General features: G+C 35.6%; 3 pseudogenes; 2 read left to right on the top strand and 1 right to left on the bottom strand.

The window, feature by feature from the left end:
* Positions 1-128: 128 nt before the first annotated feature.
* LOC124974981 (putative olfactory receptor 2I1) lies at positions 129-14,665 on the top strand (annotated as a pseudogene).
* Positions 14,666-15,203: 538 nt separating this feature from the next.
* LOC124974982 (yrdC domain-containing protein, mitochondrial-like) lies at positions 15,204-18,544 on the top strand (annotated as a pseudogene).
* Positions 18,545-20,455: 1,911 nt separating this feature from the next.
* LOC124974983 (cell division cycle-associated protein 7-like) lies at positions 20,456-21,427 on the bottom strand (annotated as a pseudogene).
* Between the last annotated feature and the right edge of the window lie 1,937 nt (positions 21,428-23,364).

The following is a 23,364-nucleotide window of genomic DNA, read 5'->3' on the forward strand; positions in this document are numbered from 1 at the left end:
TTATTCCTCCATTAGTGCAGTAGAAATGTAGGTGAATATTTCAGTGGGTAATTTTGCTTATTGAAAGACATTCACAAAACTAGGGAACTGAACATAATATTTAACCTTTCCTGTTTGCACATGATGGGATGGCGTTCCCAAAGATTCATGCCTACCTGGAACTTGTGAATTTGGTTTTATTTAGAAATAGAGTGTTTGCTCATAAGCAAGTAAAGATATAGTCATTGTGAAACAGGGAAGCCACAAACCATTACCAGTGTCCAAAAGGAAGAGGGAAATTTGGACATAAACACACACACAAAGGAAAGACCATGTAAAGACATAAAGAGAATACCAAGTCTGAGAATTCCAAGGACTGAGAGCAAACATCAGAAAGTAGAAGAGGCAAGGATTGATTTATCCCTAGAGCATTTGGAAAGGTCTACAGTCATGTCATAAATGAGCTATCCTACTAACATTCACCAAACCTGATTGTTTCTTTCCACATTGTTGGGATCTATTGAATAACCATAAACTCAAAGCTATATCATTCTCATTGATTGCAATTCACCAAAAATGCTAGTGATTCTTTTGGTGTCATGACTAAGGCAATCCCAGTTATTTTATTCCATTACTTTTTAAATTTCTAATATCTGTAACACATCACACATAAAGATATATATATGTGTGTGTGTGTGTGTGTGTGTGTGTGTGTGTGTACACAGAATTTTGTGATAACAGCAAAGGCATAAAGAATATATAAATTCAAAGTCACTGTAGCTGATTATTAGATAAGGGTTTTAAGGAATAAGTTCCTCAGGATTGTCAAGGCAAGAGTCCTGATGGTGAGCAGTTTCACAGTATCAACTTAAAGAGTCAATCGGAGGAGCCATGTTTTATTGTCCTGTGCAGGAGAAACCATTCTAAGTTGACTCCCAGGAACAGAGAATCAGAGATTTGTTGCTATGGCATTTTTTCTGAGCATGATTGTTGATGAGTGACCAGAAAATGGGATCAGTGTGCAGCCATGTCAAGTTCTGAGATGCTCCCACTTTTATGGGTCTCAGCTGAGGGGACTGATTCCCTTGGTGCTCTGGTATATTTGATAAGCTAACAGGCCTGTTTTTTTCTGTTATAGTATTGATAAGTCCATGCATCTATATTTCTGGTTTAATTCAATAACTTTAAGGTGGTTAATTTTAGTAACAACCGATTTTTCAGTTTACTACTTATAGTTCTGCTGTGCAGAATATGGTTGTTTAATTGTACAAGCAAGATGTACAGTCATTCTCCCTTGTTATTTGTATTCAAAACAGTTACTCATGGCAAAGTGATGCTTTACAAAATGGAGGAACTCAGAGCTAGGCACATGCTGAAAATTGCTATAGCTCATCAGGGTCAGGTATAAGTGATAGCCACAGGCAGAAAGTTTGATTTTCTATTTCTAATGTGCTGAACAGTGAGCAAATGAGTTTGCTAGTAGGTAGTCACCCTGTCTGTCATACTTGGTCTTTGGGAACTAGTACCATGTTTTATCTCATTTTGATAAAATATTAAAAGATCCTCAAATTATTGAATATTTCTTTTCTTACATCTTACTGGTTTCAAGTAGAAGACTAACATTTATTACTATTGTAACAAAAGGCTGATATTCCACATAGGTTCTTACCATCTGGCATTTTTGCAGAATAAACACATTTTTATGATTGATTTTTCATTTTTTTATTTGTTCTAATTAATTGTACATGACAGTAGAATGCACTTATACAATTTGATAGATCATACATAAGTACAGTGTAATCTCTCATTTTTATGATTATACATATCACAGGATCCCATCAGTCATGCAGTCATACAAGTATATGAGGTAATAATGTCTGTTTCACTCTACTATCATTTCTTTCCCATACCCCTTCTCCTCCCTTCACTTCCTTCTACCTAATATAAAGTAACTCTATTCTTCCCTATCTCCCCCTTATTGTGAATTTGCTTCCTCATATCAGAGAAAACATTCAGCCTTTGTTTTTTTTTTTTGAGTTTGACTTAAACACTTTTGATAAAAGTAAATAGTATTGCATTTTAATTATCCATCATGACTCAATGGGTTAGCATAGTTGTTCAAAGATAAAATGAGTGAATATTTATCTTGATATTCATCTTCTAAAATTCTTATAATTTTATGATGCTTAAGAGTATACAAATTAAAGTTATGATGAAAAGTGCAGTTTAATATCTTCCTCTTACTACTTTTCTCTGATAATTCTATGTGTATTAAATCCTACAAATCAATTACTGCCAATCACCATAGTCCAAGTGCAGTGTTTTATTTTCTAATTATAGGCTTATTTAGGACACTTCAAGTTTTAAAAAATACTAATTTCTTACAAGGAATAAAAGACATTTGCAATTCAGGCTAATAGCTTGAGCATATAAGCTTTTGGAGATTTAGAAAAAATACTTTTAACAAAATTGCATTATCAAAGCAATGCATGAGAGGATAAGTAAGAACAAATGGATTTGTACTCAGTTTTTGCAGCAATTTGTCATTTTTCCTTACTTATAATCTTTTCTGCTGCATTTCAGGATGTTCTATGTGTTCTAGAATAATTTCTACCTTTAAGATACCACTGAGTATGTGCTGCCATATTCATCATTATGTAATTTGTAGACACAAGTGCTGTTTTAGAACCCCAGACAATGTTTATTAAATATGTCAAGTGATTATATTTACTCATGATCATTTCAGTTACACAGTGGGAATCATCACTGGTCTGGCTAGCAGTTATATTTCTTCATCCACAGAGCCACTGCTATACATAAATTATCCACTAGTCATTTTATTTAATTCATTTACTTACCTGGGGCCCTGAGCCACTCTTTCCCCTAATTTGATGTTTTTTCTTGTGTTTCACAGAAAACAGAATAGTCTGAAGGGAGGCCACTTATAAGAATTGAAACAGGAGCATACTCTTGTCTAAGGTAGACTTGGAGTCAACCTTGAAACATTTACATATATATCTGTGAGATACAGAGAACTCAAGAAACTGTAATACGTGAGATCAGGGAAAGAGAAACAATAAAAGGAAAGGAATATGAAGTAGAACAAATGATTGCTTTTTGTAAAAATATAATGTAGCTCATTTTTAGCATCATGATACTAAAATATGAAGCACACTTGTGACTATTTTTGTTTTAGAACTTATAATTTTATTCATTTGTATTTCAGAGTTTAAATTATGAATGCACATTCTACCATTGTTGACCTTCTTGGATTCCATCCAAAGTGTGGAGATTTTTCTATTGGCCTTACATTTGCAGATTCTTCTTCACTAATTAAAGTTTATGGGACCTGAATTATATAATGCTATTAATTACCCTCACTGTTTGATACACATGTCCTAAATAAAGATTTGATTAAGGAACAGTTTTTAATACCTTTAAAATGATGAAGATATGGTGATTAATATTTCCTGCAATACAATTTTAGCTTTAATCATCAATATTAATGATTTGATGAACAGTTCATTGCACTACTAATTCAAGGAATAAATTTACAGTGTAGAAAAGAAGAGAATTCAATATTTTCTACAAAAATTCAATTTAAGGGAACAAAATAGAATACACAGTTTGCTTTTGGAAAGCTGAATTACCATGAAAAGAAAAATGCTATTACAGATGAAACAGCTTCCAATAGAACACAGCAAATGAGTATACTTTGAAATCTTATTTGCAGCAGATGAATGAGAGATAACTTTTGATTCCATTAATATCTGTAATTCTTAGAAATAGTGTGCATATTGTGTAAATTTTAGTGAGACAAGCATCATTGGCTGGTGTAATGTTGAACACCTCTTCTATAAATGATTTTTTCTCACTTTCATTTACACTTTTAACTGATGATATTTTTAGGCAATACGCCTGCATTTAGCAGGAAATTTTAAGTGCAAAGATAAATGGTTAAAAGAAATTCATAAGCCACTGCTGCAGATGTCACCATGTGTTTCTTGTGCATCAGTTTGTTGAAGATGATGACATATGCATGGTGTTTTGCAGTTCTGCTCTATATTCTTATTTTCTTTTCTTCATATGTAATCTTCCTCTCACTTGTCTGTCTTCCTAGATTCCCTTTCTATCTTTTCTTCACCTAACAACCAATCTTCTGGCTTCTCTCTTTCTCTCTCATGAAATCCATGTCCTGCACTGTTTCTGTTCTTTTGTTGTTCACTATTTGAGATCATAAATCTGTTTGGCAAATTTTCTGTTTTTATTGTGGAAAGTGATTGAACTCATCATTGCTCTTTATAACAAGAGGGCAGTGGAGACCTTGTTGGGAGTTACTAGATATGAGGTTCAACATTACTTGCACTGGGTGTTGTTGATATTGGTCTCACTCTTAAAGATGGGATAGAGAAAATCTTCAGTGACAATATACCTCTACTGGGTAGAATCTATATTTCCTCAGATCCATACCACTTGATGGGAAAACGCAGAAGAAACATGAAAAAACAAGACAACAAAATACCACAAACAAACTAAGATGCCCCAATAATAGAAGCCACTGATGACACAATAGACTAAATGTTCCAGAAAAAGTGTAGAATGTACATAGTTAATCTGATGTGAAGGATGCTCTAAAGAGGGAAATCAAAGAGAAAATGAAGTGAATAATAAAGAGATAGAGATTGTGAAAAAAGTCAAGCAGGGATTCTAGAAATAAAGGAATTAAAAAATCAAATTATAAATTTAGTGGAAAGCATCACCAACAGATTAGACTATTTGGAAGACAGAACATTAGACAATGAAGTCAAAATATGTGATACTGAAATTATAATTGACCATGGAAAGAAGTTGGTAAGAATCCATGAAATAAACTTCCAAAATTTATGGAATAACATGAAAAGAACAAATTTAAGAGTTTTTGGGATAGAGGAAGGAGCAGAGGTACAAACCAAAGGACATGATCTTTTCAAAGCAAAATACAGAAAATTTCCCAGACTTAAACAATGAAATGGAAAATCAAATACAGGAGGCTTCCAGGACACCAAATATACAAAACTACATCAGACCCACACCAAGACACATTATAATAAAAGTGACTAAAATACAGCGTAAGTATAAAATCTTAAAGGCTGTGAGAGAAAAACAGCAAATTTTGTATAGGGGAAAACCAATTCGGATATCATCTGATTACACAACCTAGATCCTCAGAGTGAGGAGGTCATGGAACAACATATTTCAGGCTCTGAAGGAAAATGAATGCCAACCAAGGATTTTATATCCAGTAAAATTAAGTTTCAGATTTGAAGATAAAATAAAAGCCTTCCATAATAATTGCATGTTAAAAAAATTTACAATCAGAAAACCTGTACTACAGAACAATCTCAATAAAATATTCCATGAGGATAAAGTGAAAAAAAAAAGTGGAAACCAGCAAATGGAGGAACTACCCTAAAGGAATAGTGAAGAAAGAATCTAAATCAAATTAAAAACTAGAAATAAACCAAAATGACTGGGAATACAGGTCATATCTCAGTAATAAACTTGAATATTAATGGCCTAAGCAGATCAATCAAAGTACATATAATTATAGATCAGATTAAAAAGAAGACCCACAAATATGCTGTCTTTAAGAGACTCACCTCATAGGCAAAGACATCCACAGATTGAAGGTGAAAGAATGTGAAAAATCATCACTCTTCTGGGTTGCACAAACAAGCAGGGATTCCCTTCCTCACATCAAATAAAGTGAACTTCAAACCAAAGTTAATCAGAAGGGACAAAGAAAGTCACTTCATTCTACTGAAGGGAATTAATTATACAGCAGCAATGCATGATGATTGTAAATACTTATGTCCCAAACTATGGAACATCTATGTACATCAAACAAACCCTTCTCAATTTCAAGAATCACATAGACCACAGCACAGTAATACTGGTGATTTTCACACACCTCTCTCACTACTAGACAGATCTTATCAACAAAATCTAATAAACTATAGAACTAAATAATACAATCAGGAATTTAGACTTAACAGACATATATTAAGTATTGCATCAATTGACTACTGAATACACTTTTTTCTTGGCAGCACATAGACCTTTCTCTAAAATAGACCATATCTTATGTCACAAAGCAACTTCTAGTAAATACAAAAAATGGGATCAATACCCTGAATTCCATCAGATCACAATGGACTGTAATTAGAAATCAATGATAAATTTAAAAGTAGAAGCTACTCTAAAACATGGTGACTAAATAATATACCACTGAATGACAAAGGGCTACTAGAAGAAATCAAGGATGAGATGAAAAAATGCTTAGAGGTAAATCAGAATACTGATAAAACATACACAAATCTCTGGGACACTATGAAGGCAGTACTAATAGGAAAGCTCATTGTATTGAGCTCATTCATTAAAATAAAAAAAGTCAACAAATAAATGACCTAACATTACATCTCAAAGCCCTAAAAAAGAAGAAAAAATCAACACCAAAAATAATAGGAGACTGGTAATAATTAAAATCAGAGCTGAGTTAATGAAATTGAAACAAAAGAAACAACTGAAAAAACTAACATAACAAAATATTTGTTCTTTGAAAAAAATTAATCAAATTGATAAATGCTAGCCACACTAACAAAAGGAAAAAGAGAGAAAACCCAAATGAGTAAAATACTTGATGAAAAAGGAATTATCACTTCAGACACAACTGAAACACAGAAAATAATTAGAAACTATTCTGGAAATTTATACTCCAATAAATAGAAAATATTGAAGACCTTGAAAAATTTCTAGAGACATATGACCTTCCTAAGCTAAATCAGGAGGTCATTCAGTACATAAACAGAACAATTACAAGCAATTAAATAGATAACAGCATTAAAAGCCCACCAATTAAGAAAAGTGAAGGACTGACTGAGTCTCACCTAAATTACATAAGACCTTCAAAAAAGAATTAACACCAATATTCTTCAAATTATTCCATCAAATATAAAAGGAGGGAACCCTTCCAAACCCATTCTATGAGACTAGTATCACCCTGATACAAAAACCAGACAAATACATACCAAACAAAGAAAACATCAGGCCAATATCCCTGATGAACATGGATGCAAACATTCTCAAAAAGTCCTGGCAATTCACATACAAAAACATATTAAGTAGTTAGTGCATCATGATCAAATAGGGTTCATTTCAGGGATGCAGGGTTGTTTCAACATATGAAAATCCATTAATGCAATTCATCTTATCAGTAGATTTTAAAACAAAAATCATATGATCATCTCAGTAGATGCAGAAAAAGCATTTGACAAAATACAGCACCCCTTCATGTTCTAAACACTAGAAAAACTAAGGATATTTGAAACATGTCAACATCATAAAAGCCATACTATTAAATCTAAGGCCAACATAATTCTAAACAGAGAAAATTTAAAATATTCCCTCTAAAAACTGGATCAAGAGAAAGATGCCCTGTTTCACCACTTTTATTCAACATTGTTCTTGAAACTCTAGCCAGGGCAATTAGAAGAAATTAAAGTTATACAATTAGGTAAAGAAAAACAAACTATAATTATTTGTAAAGCATATGATTCCATATTTGGTAGATTCATAATATTCCACCAAAAAATCTTCTAGAACTAATGAATGAATTCAGCAAAGTAGCAGAATATAAAATCAATACCCAAAAATCAAACACATTTTTATACATCAGAAATTAAGCCACAGAAAGAGAAATAAAGAACAGTACCCCATTCACAATCACCTCAAAAAAAGTAAAATATTTTGGAATCAATCTAACAAAAGAGGTTAAAGAACCTCTACAATGAAGACTACAGAACACCAAAGAAAGAAATAGAAGAAGACCTTAGAAGATGGAAAGACCTCCCATGCTCCTGGATAGGGAGAATTAATTTTGTCAAAATAGCCATAGTATCAAAATTGTTATACAAATTTAATGTAATTCTTATTAAAATTCCAATGACATTCTTCATAGAACTAGAAAAAGCAAACATGAAATTCATTTGGAAAAATAAGAGACCCATAATAGTCAAAGAAATCCTTAGCAAGAAGAGTGAAGCAAGAAGCATAGCAATACCAGACCTCAAACTATACTACAGAGCAATAGTAATAAAAAGAGCATGGTATTGGCAGCAAAACAGACACATATACCAATGGTACAAAATAGAATACACAGAGACAAACCAACATAAGTACAGTTACCTCATACTACAGAAAGTTACCAAAAACATTCACTGGAGAACAGATAGCCTACTCAACAAATGGGAAAAATGGAAAACCACATGTAACAAAATGAAATTAAACCCTTATCTCTCACCCTGCATGAAACGCACTGTGGATTAAAGACGTAGGCACTAGAACAGAGACCTGTGACTACTGGAAGATAAAATATGCCCAAATCTTCACTATGTTGGCCTAGGACCTGATCTCCTTAACAAGACCCCTAGAGCCCAAGCAGTTAAATGAAGAATCAATAAATGGGATGGACTCAAACTAAAAACCTTCTCAGCAACAGAAACAATCAGTAATATAAAGAGAGAGCCTATTGGGAGAAAACCTTTACCACAAGTACCTCAGAAAACACTTTAACCTCTAAGATACATAAAGAATTTAAAAAGCTTAACACCAAAAAACAAAAAAATACAACCCAATCAATAAATGGCCTGAGGAATTGAACAGACACTTCACAGAAGAAGATATATAATTGATCAACAAATATATGAAAATAATGTTCAACTTCTGTAGCAATGAGATAAATGAAAATCAAAACTACTCTCAGATTTCATCTCACCTCTTGTCAGAATGCCATTATCAAGAATACAAGCAACAATAAATGTTGGCGAGGATGTGAGGTAAAAGGTACACTTACACATTGCTGGTGGGAATGCACGTTGGTGCAACCATTATGGAAAGAAGTATGGAGATTCCTCAGAAAACTTGGAATGGATCCACCATTTGACCTAGTTATCTCACTCCTTTGTTTATACCCAAAGGACTTTAAATCAACATACTACAGTGACATAGCCACATCATTGTTTATAGCATCTCAATTCACAATAGCTAAAATATGTAACCATCCTAGATACCCTTCAACAGATGAATCAATAAAGAAAATGTGATATATATAATGGAATATTACTCAGCTTTAAAGAAGAATAAAATTCTGGCATTTGCTGTTAAATGGATGGAATTAGAGAATATAATGCTAAGTGAAATAAGCCAAACCCAAAAAACAAAATTCCAAATGTTTTCTCCAATATGACAATGCTAATTCACAATAAAGGGTGTGGGGGATAGGGAGGAATAGAGTTACTTTATATTAGGTAGAAGGGAGTGAAGGGAGGAGAAGTGGTACAGGGAAAGGAATGATAGTAGATTAAAATAAACATTATTTCTATTTTTTTTTTTTGGTGGTGGTGCTGGGAATCGAACCCACGGCCTTGTGTTTGCAAGGCAAGCACTTTACCAACTGAGCTATCTCCCCAGCCCAGACGTTATTTATTAATGTACACATATGACTACATGACCAATGTGATCCTGCAATATGTATAATCAGAAAAATTACACTCTATTTATGTATGATCTACCAAAATGTATAAATTCATTTTATTGTCATATACAACTGAGTAGAATAAATAATATAAAAATTTTAAAAGAGTACTACTTATACATCCTGGCTAGAATAATTGAAAAAATCACCCTGATCCAATATAAGAGGAGCTTTTCCATTAACTCAATTATATTTGTTTTCAGATTTTTGAAATTGATCTTTCCAAAGGGAACTTGATTGAATCTACCAACTTCTAAACCAGGAAAGTACATCAAAATCTCCATATTAGTTTGGCAGGAGGAATACATTTCCAAAAATTCTCCCTGAGATTTAATGGGTCATTGGGACATCTTATGAAAATAGCTACCTAATGCACAAAGCTATTTATTCCTCTGTGTCTGGGTCACAAATATAGATTTCATTCTTCTTAAGGATTTGCAATCATTTTTCCCTTAGGTAATTTCTTTGACATTGTCAACATATGACTGCACCAGTACTATGCACTATTACTCTTTTCTAATGCTATTTGATGTTTTATATTTGTCTTTGAAGTGCAACATAATTTAAACTGTTATTTAATTGTTTTGCATTTAGGACCACTTTAATAAATAATTGTATAAATCTTTGATTTTTTTTGGTGTAAACTAAATTATTTGGTCAAAATGTATGCATATGCCAAAATCCTTAATACCTATTAATAAGTTGCTTTCTACAAAATATTAGCAATTTATACTTGTAGCCATTGTTTTAAATGAAGTCCACTTAACTATAGCAATAATAACAAAATATGAAGTTTTGCCTCTGAAAAATACACAATAAATTTTATCATCATCTTATAAAAAGATTATTATATGTAAAGACTAATATTGGGAATTCTAAATTAAATATAATTAAATAAAAAACCCAAAGATAATATATTTTGTAGTAATTGCACAGCAAATTAAAAGCAAAATTTGCACTACACAAAGTTGAACAGGCAAGGAAGACTTTACTCAATACTATTGCAGTAGGTGATAGAGGCCACAACTGAATCTGATCTCAACTCAGATGAAACAAAAGCTCAGAGGGTTTTGATGTATTGAGGTAACATTGTTGAAAGATTCTCCAGGATGAGCCCTGGAAAACAATGTTGGGTACATTCCAATTTTGTTAATAATTTTCTAAGAGTTTAGACAATGTGTGTTTGCCAATTGGTAACAATTGAAGTTAAACTCGTGCCCACCCATAGAACTTAGAGCACTGGGGTGACATATCGTACATGTTTATATGTCAAAGAGACCCTTCCAGCTCTTCAGGATGACATGCCTAGGTTCTAATCTGCCAAGGTATCTTCCGAAAGATATTTTTTTTAGTTTAATACTAATAAGAAAATTGAGGTTATTATAATAGAACTAAGAAAATGGAGGGTCAAAATCAAGAAGAAACATGTTTTAACATTAGTCAAAGGTACAAGCCACCTTGATCTCCTGAAATGACAACTTATGGCACAATATTAGGCAAGACTTTAAGAAATTAACCCAAATTAGCAAAACATTTATATTCCCAGTGGAAGAATGTCATAAGTCATTAAAATGCATATTAAGCGAATAGATTTACTTCCTTAAATATCACCAATATCTGGGAGGTTCTTGTACAGGATGGCTAAGAAATAAAACTTTTTGCTAAGGTTTTGAATGTATATTCCTATATGAATGAGATAATTGGGCTTTCAGAGTAAGAGATTTGAGCATAGAGGAACAGAAGTTATCCAGAGTTTCTTCAGCTATGTTCTGAAGTATATAAGACTTTGTGACAACTGAGGCTCAATTCAGGAAACATTCCTAGACCCTGCCTTTCATGGGCTCTGCAAGTCCAGACAGACACTGGTTATGCAATGAAATTTCTCTTGTCCATCAAATATGTTTCTGAAATTCTAACTACAGCTTAGTCATTCTAACAGGAGATGTCTGTAATTTTAAAATGAACACAACACAGATTCTGTACTCAAGTAATTTGCTATCTAGCAGAAATAATAAGATGTGCATTAGAATGAATTCAAGAAACAGATGATCCACATATTCTCTGTATGGATATGAATTTTTTTGTAAGTTTAACATTTTAACAACATATTTTTCTTAATGCCTTTTTTCTCTTTTCTATTTAACTCATTAACATTCCTTTCAATTTTTTTCTGCATACATCAGCAAGTTTCATAGTGATTACTTTTCTGTGAATATTCTTTTGCTCCTCTCCTTAATGGAAAATATACTGTCAATTCATATATTTTTGTCATTTCCTTCAGTTAATTTATTTGGACTTAGCTACTATTCACTCTCAAGATGAACTCTCTGCATTCAGAATATTTACTCATTATTAAAAAGCAACATTGCACAGTGTTCAAATTCTCTAGCTTATAAAAGATGAAGTTATTGTATTATTATGATGTAAATTTGTTATCACTTATAGCAAAAGTTCATACTTTGTTTATCCCCCAAAGATTGCTATCATTTTTTGTCTTTTTAAGAATGTTCACTTCATTCCATCCATATTTGAATATACAAAAGATAATGTTCTTCTAGCATACACATTTTCTGTTTTATTTTCTTAATAAATTCCATAGTATCACTGAGTAATTAATTGCATTATACTTAAGAAAAATATTAGCATCACAGACACGTTTCAGTTGTTTTATCCCTAATATTGTGAAATTTGTCATAATGCATGCAACATGAAAATGTTTTATTATTAATAAAAGGAAGCTTACTTAAAATTGCATACATGGAATTGTTATGTAAGACCTGATGGATTCTTTAGATGAAAATACATTAACAATGGCCAGAAAGATGAGGTGCGGGAGTTATTTGGGTACAGAGAGAGCAAAGATGAGGCAGCCTGACTCTTCCTGTGCTGAGCACATAAAACTGGCTCTCACTGTGCTAAGCATAAGCCTAGCCAAAGGCCAGGCATGGGAATGTGTGACAGAGGCCACTTTTCTCTTTTCCCTGCCCACCGAAGAATAACACCAGTTCCTCCAAACATAAGGGGAAGAATTGAGATGGAAAAGCACCAGACAAAGTGCTCACGTGTGCAGGCGAAGAACTCTTTCAATGAAATATCTCCTAAAGGGGAAAATTAAAAAAAGAACACACATGAATAATTTTTCTTATCATTTTTTGAATTGTAGATCTCTAGTTAAAGTTTAGAAGAAACTAAAAGGTAAAAAAGAGAGAACTTTTCATGCAAGAGTTTATATTGTACTACAGTCCTTTGGGATATTTTGATGAGAGTGTTAGCTTACAAATTACTTTTTTATTTTCAAATTCTCTTTTTATAAAATAATTCAGCAAAAGTACAATTTAAAGTCAGAATGTCATTTTAAGATATCTCAGCTTTAAACTCCTAATTTTAAATTTTAAATTTTGCTAGATTTTAGGAATTAAATGTGCAAACTCATTTCCATCATCCTCAGCTAGGATTTAGGCTGCCCTAAGTCATCCTAACTGCCTTTTTTTTATTTTAAAGTTTATTTCAACAAACAGCTCTTCATGAATCAGGCATCTCCAGTTCAAAAGTAGTTCAGTAAAGTCAAAGCAGTAACACAAGAGGTAGAGTTTAATAGAACAAACAGAGAAGTAAATCAAAGAAAATATTTGATTGCTTATAATTATATATTTGCACTATTTGGTCTGTCCTATTAGAAAGAGCCTAGATATACAAATATGCTGTCTGCTTCTAATTGATTGGATTTGAGTTTTGTTTTTCTTTAGGTATTTACAAGAAATAACTCTGATGAAGTCTCACTTGTGTTCACAAATCAAACAAGGTTAAGGCAGTTTATGAGGTCTAACAGGATTTGTCTGCTCAGAAATTCTTCTGACCCCAGTTCCACAAAAGTGAAGCACCTGAAACAAGGAAGGTGATAATTCTGATCTATAAATTGTTGTTTGGGGCAAGCATGGGATATTGTCCTAATTTTTAGGTACTATACACTTTCCAGGAAATTGGGTAAAGGAGGCTCAGAGTGAAATCTGTCTTCATAAATCTGAAAGGCTGTGATGTGGGAGGGAGATTAGATTTCTTCTTTGGCCCCTGGGAGTACAACCAGAGCCAGGGAGGCAGCTGAAAATAGCACTGATCTGGAAACAGATCTGAGTACAGTCACACAAGGCCACTGACTAGCTAAGACCCTAGGACAACTTAATTAGCATTTCTGAGACCCTATTTGTTCACCCATAAAATAGACGTTTGATATCCCCCATAGGACCCTGTAAATATATAAAAACAAAGAATACTGGCATGTAGCAACTAAAATAAGGGTTCAGATCTGTTAAATGGGACTTCAATAAGTAAATTATTATCTATACTATTGTGTGCTTTCAGCTCTTCCGCAGTCCCACATTCCTGGGTTATCCTTTTACTTGTAAGAGTAGTGTCACCCTTTATATTGTCCTTCCAAATATTCTTGGAGTTTTCCTCCTTTAGGCCAATCACAGCACAGAGGAGCGCTTCCTCCTGTTGGGATTCACAGACTGGCCCTCGGTGCAGCAGGTCCTGTTCCCTGTTTGCCTTTGTCCTCCTCTGCTACCTCTAACCGGCAACTCGGGCGCTGCTGCTGCTGCTGGCCATGCGCGACCTGCGTCTGCACACTCCTATGTACTACTTCCTCTGCCACCTGGCCCTGGTGGACGCCCGTTTCAGAACCAGCTGGTGTCCCCCGCTACTGACCAAACTGCGTGGCCCGGCGCTCTGGCTGCCCCGCGGCGGCTGCATGGCCCAGCTGTGCACGTCACTGGCCCTGGGCTCCGCAGAGTGCGTTCTCCTGACGGTGATGGCGCTGGACCCAGCGACCGCGGTGTGCCACCCGCTGCATTACGCGGGACTCGCCTCGCCCCGCCTCTGCCGCGCGCTGGCGGGCACCTCCTCGCTTGGCGACCTCACCAACTGCGCGCCGCGCAAAATGCACTCCTGGTCGCAGGGCCGCTCTGCGCGCCCCTGCAACTGAACCACTTCATCTGCGAGCTGCGCGCACTGCTCAAGCTGGCCTGTGGCGGCAGAAACGCCATTGAGCGCCAGATGTTCGCCGCCCGAGTGGTTATCCTGCTGGTGTTGTCCTCAGTCATCTTGGCCGCCTCCTAACTGCCTTTCTGCGTGGAGGAATTAGATTACAAATCTCATATATTTGTCTTATGTACACATTAAGCAGAGAGGCCACCTGCTTACTTCACACAATATATTCAGAGAAAGTTTATTTAAGGATATTTAGAACTTATTATTTGTTAGTACAGGAAAAAAAGAAGTATGATTACAAGTTGCTTCTTGGGTTATTAATGCAGAATATTTTATATGCTACAAATCAAACATATAATTAAAATACTTTTTATATAAGATCAGTTTATAGGTTAAGAATTCATAAATTTCAAAAACAAGCACTTAAAATGCTTAAATAAAAGCAACCAATTTGGTCAGTCATCTTATGTACAAGAACAAATATAAAATGGAACATCACTGGCGAAAGAAAACTTTCACAATTGAAGCAATATCTGATGATAATTCCATTAATGATCTTTTAATATGCAATACTAATTATTTTGGCACCAAGTTCATAGTTTGCTCAAAAATCAAAGCTTATTGTCCCTCAGGGACAGGAACTCAGCAGAGAGGAATTAAACCCACGATGACAGAGTTGCTGAATATGTAAAGAATGTCAGACTAAGAGACTGGAGTAGGCGTGCAAGAATGGGAGATGGCCTGTCCTTGTGATTTTGTAGTCACTAAATGACACTTGGTATGAGAGCTGACATTCAAGACTTCACAAATCATGAACAACACTGAAATATCATCACGAAATAATGGAACACAGCACACTCTATCAGACCAGGATTTCCCAACTTTGTTATTATAAATTCCTCCCATCCTATTATTCTTCATAAATACACTGTATTTTGAACATTGTCCTCAATGAAATTTCAATATCACTATTTATAACCTTTCTCTGTGTTTATTTTGCATATATCTATACATTATGCATAAAAGAGTAAAAACTTTCACATTCCTCCACCTACCAAAATTTTTGGTCTATCTGTGGGAGACAATACAACTCCCCCAACTGCTAATTTCAAAACTCCATCAAGCACTGGTCAGACATATCCAGACATAAATTTTTATATTTGGCACTTCTGTCTAATTTTAAAGTCTTAATTCATGAATTGTGCAAATACATGCAGTTACACTATGTGGCGACAATTTTCTTAGACTTTGTATATTACTGCCAAACTTCCCTTGATTCTCTAAAAATCCTTCTCAACCTTCAAAATTCAGCATGTCTCTACTTCTGTGAAATCATCTTTACTCTCTTCTGGAACTTGTTCTTCAAGACCAATTCATGCCAATTTATTACTTAGCAGTCATAGCCATTATAACAATTATAGCACTTCAAATATTTTTATAACTTTCCTCCTAGTTATAGTTGACAACAAGAATATTTAATTCATTTTCAAATCTGTATCAATTGGTCTGATTCAATATATACTTATAGATGAAGGAGTGAATTCATAGCATTGAATGTTAGTGGAAAAGGAAGGGGATGAGCCTGTAATAAAGGAATTCATATCAATGAACCAAATAGGAAAAGTCACTAAGTGCTTTCAGCACAATTTTGTATATAACAATAGAAGTCTTATAATTTTTTTTCTTTACAAGCAAATAAAATGACTGGATTTTGTAAAGAATAAAACTGCCTAAATGTTCTCCTGAGGGACTTGCTGATCATACCTTCATCATGAGGGACATAGTAACCTTGTAAATGTTTCAATCAAAAGCCAAGGCATCATTTCACAATAATGAGCAGTATGTATTGCCAGTTTTCTAGACCATTAATACTCAGGGAAACAATTTTCTTATAAAATGAAATCCCCAAAGATATACTGGAAATATTCAAGTAAAATCGAGTAAAATCTATTTTACTTAAATTTAGCATCTCATGTCATCCCAAATATAAATGAGCCAATTTTCTTTAAAGTCCATTATTAACCTACCAATTATACATAGAATACCAAAGTGTCTGACATCGTACATTATCTGTTTAAAGTCAGGAAAGTAACTCACTCAACTAAAACCTCTTGCCCTATGAAATTTGTCATTGGAGTACTTAGACACAAGAGATTCTTTTCTCCCCTTAGTCAAAGTCTTGAATGTATTTTCCACTGAACCTCATTTTGATAGTTATGAGACATTGTGATTTTTCTTCTGAAAATTAAAAAGAAATCTATCCAATGCCTATCAAATCTCTAAAGTTTTAGCCTGATATTGTGTATTAAAAAGCAGACTCTTTAGGTGTATCAATGATCAATTGGAGAAGTCTGAGTGGTGAAACACAGGGAAGATTAGTGGCATGTGAGTGTTTAACTGGAATACTATGGAAGAACTGGAAAATCATATTTGTAAGATAGAACATTACTTCAAGGTTCCCTTAAAGTTATTCATATGGAATCTCTTAGATAAGAAAAGGAAGACTGAATGAATAAAGTGAAAGTTAAGCAACAAAATTTATAAATAAGTAAGATTGGTGATATAGGGAAAGGAAGAAAATGTCTTTTAGTGGCATATATCCGAAGTTTTGCCTAGCTAGAAAACACAAGTAACTCATGTAATTACATGTTTTGTATATGTTTATACTATGTTATAATTCAGAGAAAGAAAACATTTTAAAGGAAATGTAAAAACAATTATATGAGCTTACTATGCAGCTTATTCTAAATTGTATATTAAATTATTTTACTCCATTTGCCAATATTTTTAGTCTTCTAAATGTCCAGTTCACATAACAAGCATTGCTGTAATCATTCCCTATACTGCTAGGCCCTAAAAAATAAAAACATAAAAAAATCCTTGCTCTCATAAATCAAGTCTTGAACATATAAAAAGAAAAATGGAAATAAACATTGAGGTTTTGGTCTTAATTAATAATTAACTATTTGTTATCTCAATGCCCAATGATCTCCTTCCATTCTGTGTTTCTCCATGTCTGCCAAGACAAGTGTTCTCTAAATTCATATTAGTTTATAACAAAGTGTTTTATTATTAAAATTAAAATTTTGTATAAAAGCATTTCAAATCAAAAGCTGTACTATGAATGGATAAAGCAACAAGCTATACATGCACATAAACTGGACTCACAGACACTTAGAATTCTACTTCTGCCAAATAATGATTTACGCAAAAGGAAAGCGAAAGGGTGACACATGAAATCTCCCCAGAAACAAAATGGCAGAGAGTGGCTGCCTCCTCTGCCCACTGAGCCCTGCCCACTGAGCCCTGCTCTAGTGGTGTCGGGAGCCCACTATTGTGGCTCCCGGGTAATGGGGCTGTGCAAGCCGCGAGCCCTGAGTGTGCTGGCTGGACTGAGGCACTGTGGGCCGCAGTGGTGGCAGTCCCCACAGACCCGCTGTGTGGCCTGGCTTGCTTTGCAAGCTGTTCGTCAGCACTGGACGCTGTGTACACCTCAAGGGCTGTAGCAAGGCCAAGCCGCTGGCCGTATGCCTGGGCCATGTGGCGGACATCTACAGGTATTGCCAAGTGAGAGTACCAGAGGAGCTCCTCAAAGACCTGTTGCCAGGTCCAGTGACCCTGGTGATGGAACGCTCTGAAGAGCTCAACAAAGACCTGAACCTTTTTACCCCTCTTGTAGGTATCCAGATTCCTGACCATGCCTTCATGCAGGACTTGGCCCAGATATTTGAGGGACCTCTTGCTCTCACCAGTGCCAACCTCAGTTCCCAGGCCAGTTCTCTGAGTGTTGAGGAGTTCCAAGATCTCTGGCCTCATTTGTCACTGGTCATTGATGGGGGACCAATTGGGGATGGCCAGAACCCTGAGGGTCACCTCCATTCTACTGTGGTTGACTTATCTGTGTCTGGAAGGTTTGGCATCATTCATCCAAGCTGTGCCCTGGAAAGCACTACAGCCATTCTCCAACAGTAATATGGGCTACTCCCCTCACACAGGTCCTGCCTGTGAAAATCAGGAGAAGGACCCAAGGAAGATGCTGGATACTATGTGTCTATCCACTGTTTGTTGTCACAGCCTCATTTGCAGAGGCCACTGGAGCCACATCACAAGCCCTACACTTTAGGCAACACGGTCTTGCCAGAAGCTGCTGGTTTAGCCTGCCATTTTGTGGGAAGGTTATATTTATTCTGTGGTTGCATACATTAGCCAAAAGTTGAATAAAGAGGTTAAGAACATACTGGAATGGTAGGAATGTTCTTCCATTCCTACTGGGTGGTCTTAATTTTGGTAAGTTTCTTTTCTCCCTCCCTTTCTCTTTTAAACTGAAAAACAACCTGGTCACAGTGACTCAAGCCTGTAATCCTAGTGATCCAGCAGGCTGAGGCAGAAGAATTGCAAGTTTGAGACCAGCCTCAGCAACTTAGTGAGACCCTGCCTCAAAATTTGAAAAGGACTAGGGATGTGGCTCAGTGGTTAAGAACCCCTGGATTCAATCAACAGTACCAAAAAAGTTAGGTGACCAAAAGCAAGGGTTTGCTCCTCAAGCTGGTACCAGGTGAGAATAAAGATTGTAGAACCACAGACCAAACATTTTCCTCCAAATCTGTGGGGCCAGTGGTATGGTTTGTTGTGATGCCTGGTAGGGATAATTGTCAGTTTGGCCTAATGGGAAATTTGCTGGGGAGTGGAGGACTCCAAATTAAATAATATTAGAAACCAAATCCTTTTTAGTCAGTGACTTTTTCTTATTTATTCATAAAATAAATTATAGTTAATTATATGTACATGCGTTTATTTAACTCCAGTGTTTACTCAGCAGCCTTTTATCTTTATTCATATGTATATCAGATGTTAAACCAAACTATTGTTGGACATTTGAACTTTGTTTTTATTTACTATTAAATTACTATTAAATGTAAAAAAAAAAGGCAGAGATATTAAGCAAAAAAAAAAAAAAAAAAAAAAAAACCATTGGGCTACTTATCTCTGAAAAGGTACTTCTTATTATGATAAAATTCTTAAAACCAGATTAACATCCCTGGGCATAGCAATTCCCAGGGATAATATAAGAAATTGCAAAGAATGATAAACTAATTATTATCAAGTTTCTAAAAATTTTATAGCAAGAATATGAATAAGACTACTCTGAGGTTTCTCCATTCTAACTTCCCAGAATGTCTCCTAAGGCAGTAGTTTTAAGTAGTGCAGTGCAATGTTGCCCACTGACTATGGATGAATGTAAACAGGATGCAGGGCTTAACCTCAGGGTTGAAGAAACCAGTGGCAACAAAGTCTCAACTGCGAAGAGTTTTACAGAAACTACAATACATGGGGTAGTCTCGTGAGAGCCATAAAAAGTAATGTATTTCATTTCACAACAATTATATAATGTTTCCAGATAGTTCTAAGATTTTCATGCCTTAATTCTGCTAAAAATAACTAATGAACATTAAAATCATAAGGATTGTTTCTATATAAACAAGTTAGAGGGCTGCTCTCTGGAGTTTGATAGAAAAGTTAACACTTTGGTGTCCTGTTTCTAAGTGTCAAGTTTTATGGGTAAATTTCAGGGTGATTTCAACACCAATTAAATCAAATATGCTTTTAAAATTGCCACTTAAAAAAATTCTGAAAATTAGTGACCACTGAGAGGACCACTGGAAAAAGAGAGGGAAGCTATGAGATGTGGGCAGGGGAAGCAGAGGAGAAACTATAGGAGGGTGAAGTGTAACTAGCCAAATGCCTCCCTCCCTCCCCCATGATAGTCCAGAAACACATGCCAATCTAATGATATGAACTTGATTTGAGTTTCCCATAAAGCAGACTGATCGTCAAGATGCTTAACTCAGGTTCCAATCAATGACAAAACTGAGAACTTTAAGGGCAGTGTGAGAAGCAGATAGCCAGCATCTGTGGGCATTATACTTGCATTTCAAATTCCTGTTTCAAGTTTTTCAAGTAACACATACATTCCCAAAGCCATGACACTTGGCTGAATACATAAGGACCCCAGTTGCACACCATCCATCTCCCTGGTGGCAGAAACTGCAGTTGCCAGTTTGGATTGAGCGAAGCATCCTTGACCTCTTCATCATAACAGTTTTGAAGGCAGGGCCCACAGAACTGGCCTCAAATGCCCCAGCCATTGGGGTTCTACAGTCCCGGTGAAGGGATATACATCTTCTCTCAAGAGTTGCTACAGGTGTTCTCCAACGCTTCCTCCATGATTCCTTCCACTGGATGAATTATATGCAGAAGAGTCATGGATCCTGGTCTCCGACTTCTGGGCATATCATCATCCTCCATGTAACTGCCCAAAGTCTTCCACTTCCTCATTAGCATAAACTTATTCTCTTCCTCTTTTTCCTCCTCCTCTTCTGTGGAAAGAGCACTAAGGGACCCCAAGATCCAGGACCTTGATCTAGTCAGAGGATGAGATCTCCAGTCAGAGTTCCTCCTGGAATCCACACCTGGGAATCTACAACTTTGTGGTGTCTGTGATCCACTTACAGATTTTGGGCCTGGGAGGGAAGATCTTCCAGGGAAGGAATGAGGGAAGTTTTGTAATTCTGACATAATTTTTGTGAGCATTGCTTTGTTTTGCTTTATATTTAAAGCCATTTTCTCAAGAAAGTTCGTGCTGCTTTCATCTTCTGAATCAGAATTGGAATCAGTGGCAAAATTCTCGGAGGGCTTGGGGGTGTTGTGTTTTGTTAGCTGCCTCCCGGGTATTTTGCACTGGGAACTTCATGGCCACCCTGAGAACTCCAGAGGGTCTGTACTGGCTGTAGGGTCTACAGTCTTGGTGGTTTCCCACAGTCTCTCCTTTGAAAAACCATCAGAAGCAAAGATGCCACAACTGTCATCAAAGAATGACAAGGTTTCCATGGAAATTCAACTATCTGAATTTCTTTAGGTTCTATATTCTGAGGTCCTTTCATGGCGAGGCTCCATGCTGGCAGTGGGCACCCAGGCTGTGCTCTGGGCCAGGTGAGCAGAGCAGCCGCTTGGAGGTCCCACAGAGGAGCTGCAATGCGAGCCGCCTCCAGATTCATAACGTTTTGTATTCTATTCTGTTTTCCTTCTCTTTTCTATTTCATATTTGGATGTGAATAAAACAGCAGTCTTTGTAACTAAATGCCCATGCCAATTTTAAAGCACAAAGAGACAGACGTGTAAGCAATTCATCAGAATAAAAGCTATTTTTTCATGTAAACCTTACTCTTTCTTTCAATTCTTTTTGTTAAAACTCCATGCAAAAATTTCAAGCTTTAGTTTATTTTACAATATTGAGTTTAATGTTTTTCTTGCTGAACATCATGATTTACTTTCAGCATAAAACAGTTTGACAATATAAAGCAAACTATTGTGGGAAGTTTAGCTGAGCTGTATTAGAAAGGGTTAAAAAAATCTACAATGTATGTAAGGATGAAATGCATCCAAGGAAAAACAGGAAGATTGCAAGTAATTAACCAGTCCAGGATTGTTTTCCTTCCTATACCAAACAATTTTGATCTCCACAGCAAATGTAAACAAAATTATGAGGCAGAAAATTAAACATAAGTAACATTTGGAAAAATGCATCAGCTGGCATACTGCAAAACATAGTACCTTAAAGATACATGGAAAAACTGTAGTCAGTATGCAATATTATGACCAAAAGAAAATAAAAGGTGACTAATATAAGGTGGTATATTTCAAATTAAAATTAATTACAAACATCACATATACATCTAACTGTGAAATTTTGAAATCCATGATATATTTATGGAAAGAAATATAAAGTGAAATATTTCACTACATTCACGAGTGAGAGTAAATTATGTTGAGATTTATTTTTTATACTGATGATGTAATCTTACATTGCTCCCAGTTTTACATTATTACTGAAATTCCAGGAGTTATCTCTGAAGATGTCACATTGTTTTGAACTTGAGGAACACGGTAAGTTGATCATAGAAATATAAAAACAATAACATCCATTTTATTTTACATCAGATTCACTTTTAAAAGTATCAAAAAGTCATAAGAAAAAGCTTGGTCAAGAAGAATTAAATTATATCATTAATTAAAAAGGGGTAGGAGGATGAGGGAAGTGGATATTGGAATATAGTCCCTGACATAATTGTTGAGTCTCTAGTGAAGGAAGGCACTGAATTTAACTGGCTTCTGTAGTGTTACCCTAAGTAATTTTATACCATATATCAGGTTAATATCATGTCTTAAACCTACACTATAGCCATACAATTAACTTTCTTTTATAGATTGTGTAGTAACCTAATCATTTTTTGGTAAGAATATGATCTTTTCTTTTATCTGGATAGGATACCTGTAGGGGATGCACCCTAATGGCGGCTGCACCCTCGTGACAACCTCTTCCTCATACGTGGTACTACCTGATCCACCAACAGTTTACCTGGACTTCTTTGTACTGCCACTCTCCCCTGGAAACTGAAAAATGTGTTCTTACCCAGCAACTCCCTGATTGGCCTGCTCATCTCCACCCCCTACTGTCTGGGATTGGTTAGCAGCAGTTCCGTGAACATGATCAGCTCGTGCTTGCCATTTAGTCCTATGGGACTCTCTCCCTCATGAATTCCCTGTGCCTTGCTGACATTTAAGCTGATTGGTTCCCACCTAGCCCCCACCCTACATAAAAGCTGTGTGATTTCCTCAATAAATGAGATTCCTGCTGTACCTCGTGCGCTGACAGACCTCCCGGCTCTGGTGTGTTTCCTTTGCTGCCGTCACTCATCATCCTGCTTGGCCCCGTATTCTCCTCAGGCGGGCCCTGAGGAGATACATCGGACCTTGTTGCTCGACAGGGA

This window comes from Sciurus carolinensis, unplaced genomic scaffold (genome assembly GCF_902686445.1).
Source record: "Sciurus carolinensis unplaced genomic scaffold, mSciCar1.2, whole genome shotgun sequence".
Lineage (NCBI taxonomy): Eukaryota > Metazoa > Chordata > Mammalia > Rodentia > Sciuridae > Sciurus > Sciurus carolinensis.